This window comes from Ochotona princeps, chromosome 22 (genome assembly GCF_030435755.1).
Source record: "Ochotona princeps isolate mOchPri1 chromosome 22, mOchPri1.hap1, whole genome shotgun sequence".
Classification (NCBI taxonomy): domain Eukaryota; kingdom Metazoa; phylum Chordata; class Mammalia; order Lagomorpha; family Ochotonidae; genus Ochotona; species Ochotona princeps.
The window spans coordinates 19,961,886-19,964,726 of NC_080853.1; positions in this window are offsets into that span (position 1 = coordinate 19,961,886).

Genomic DNA, 2,841 nt, shown 5'->3' on the forward strand with positions numbered 1-2,841 from the left:
GGAGGAGGCCGAACACCCCTGTACCTGGCAAGGAGACAGCACCATTTCGGAATATCTGCCGAATGCTGTCCCACGTGATTTTTTTTTTTTAAGATTTATTTATTAGTGGACCCAGCATGGTGGCCTAGCAGCTGAAGTCCTCTCCTTGAGTGCTCCAGGATGCCGTGTGAGTGTCAGTTCTAATTCCAGCAGGTCCGCCTCCCACTCAGATCCCTGCTTGTGGCCTGGGAAAGCAGTGGAGGATGGTCCAAGGCCTTGGGACCCTGCACTCTCCATATATATATATATATATATTGCAATAAAAATAAAAAATATTTTAGAAATTATTTATTTTTATTGGAAAGGCATATATACAGAGAGGAGGAGAGACAGAGAAAAAGATCTTCCGTACACAGGTTTACTCCCCAAGTGGCCTCAATGGCTGGAGCTAAGCCAATCCAAAGCCAGGTTCCAGGAGCTCTCCCAGGTCTCCCATGTGGTGCAGGGTCCCAGGGCTTTGGGCTGTCCTCGACTGCTTTCCCAGACCACAAGCAGGGAGCTGGATGGGAAGCTGGGCTGCCATGATTAGAACCAGCGCCCATATGGGATCCCAGCGTGTGCAAGAGGAAAGCTTTACCCACTGAGCTACTGTGCCAGCCCCCCCATGATGTTTTTTCTTTTTGTAAATATTTATTTATTTTACTTGAAAGTCAGCATTACAGTTGAGAGAGAATCTTCCATGTGTTGGTTCACTCCCCACACGGTCACAATAGCCAGAGCTGGGCTGATCTGTATCTAGGATCAGAAGCTTCTTCCTGGTCTGCCACCTGGCTGTGGGGTCCCAAGCACTTGAGCCATTGTCTGCTGCTTTCCCAGGCTATAGGCAGGGAGCTGAATGGGAAGTGGAGCAGCTGGGGTACAAAGCAGTGTCTATATGGAATGCCAGTGCCATAGTCAGATATTAGCTTACTATGTTGTGGCACCACTCTCCTGGCTGAATTATCATGGCAAACTTTACCCAGGTTGGAATTTTCTGAAGTTACAAGGATGGAGTGTGATGTTTGGCTCAGGTGTAAGCTGCTACATTGGAGATCTCCGATACTTTTCTAAGAGCAAAGAATTGGGATTCCTAGTGATCTCACATCTGTACATCCTCAGACTTTTAAAGTTGTTGGAGGGAACAAGATGAAGGCAGGAATTTGTTTGGGATTCCAGAGACACATAGACTGTGATGGCTTAGTCAGCTGGTGCCACCAACTTCCCCAAACACCGACCACTTGGAGAAAGAAGTTTCCCCCCTGATGTCACTTCTCTCCCTCCAGCAGCTGGAATGTCCTCTCCTTATTTGTGCTATAATGATTTTCTCTTTCCTTCATACAGAAGTTCTCTTCTTGAAAAAATGCGCCATGGGCTTCGGGAGATGCAAGAACCAATGCGCCGCGGAGGAAAAAGAGATCCAAAAATGCAAGAAGAAAAGATGTTGCCTTGAAGCCAGAGTGGTTAAGTTTATCAAAAGCTACCTGAGAAATCAAGTACCCCATGTCATTGGTGATGATATCCCAGAAATGTTAAAAATTAACAGAGATTTTGCTAAGATAAAAACAAAACATGTCCTTCCCATTCCGACAAGAAACAGCACCCAACCTTTGGCTGGTATCGACGCTGTCATCACCCCAACAACCTTGCCCATGACTCCACAAAGTGTCACAGCTCATCCTATTTCTGCCAAGAATGACACCAAAAAGAGTGTAAGATCTGCCAATGCTTTGCCTCCGCCACCACCGTAAACACTGCCAACACCACCACGGAAGCGGGGGAAACAGACGAGAAGAAATGTAGCTTTTCCCCCTAGCACATCAAGATCCCTGTAAAATGTGATGTGTTTCACTGCCTGTAAAATGTGATGTGTTTCACTGCCTGTAAAATGTGATGTGTTTCTTCTGTCATCAGTAATTCAATAAATACTGCTTAAGCACCTCCAGCCTATGTGATGCTATCATTCTCACGCGAGCATGGCAGAGGCAGCATAGCGCAAAATGGATAGGATTTCACACATAGGCACCCATGAGGAAGCTAGCACCCAAACCAGTGACCACATGGGCACTAGGGACCACGACATTGAGTTGGCCCTGTGTGTGGGACCCTATGATACTCACAGCGAAGTCCTGAGGCCACAAGCAGAAATGCATCAACTGATCAGTTGATGCATTTCTTTTAAAGATTGATTTTATTTGAAAGGCAGATTTTACAGAGAAAGAGACGTAAAAAGAGAGAGAGGTCCTTCATCTACTGGTTCACTGCCCAAATAGATGCAATAGCGAGAGTTGAGCTGAACTGAAGCTGGGAGCCAGGAGTTTCTTCTAAGTCTCCCATGTGAGTGCAGGATGCCACAATTTGGGGTCATCCTCTACTGCCTTCCCAGGCCACAAGCAGGGAACTGGATGGGAAGCGGTGCAGCCAGGATACAAATCAGCACCCATAAGGAATGCCAGTCCTTGCAGAGAGAGGATTAGACAATCGAGCCATCATGTCAGTCCCATGAAATCCTATTATATCTCAAATTCATCATTCTCAGATCACTCTTTCTTTTATTGGTCATACTACAGCGGCATGCCACTTTTTAAACAATGTTATTGATGCACATTTAGTGTGTACAGTCAAATGAGTTAGAGTACACACTCAAGCTAACAGAGTTGATCACCTCCCAGTTTATTGGTTGCTTTTGCTATCTGGCTGGGTAGGGAGATGTTTTTAGTGTGAACCTGAGATCTATCCTCAACAAATGCTGTGTTGTAAAATACTACAATATTAACTACAGGCACTATGCTGTATAGCAGGTCATGAAAACTCACTCCTGGGCCT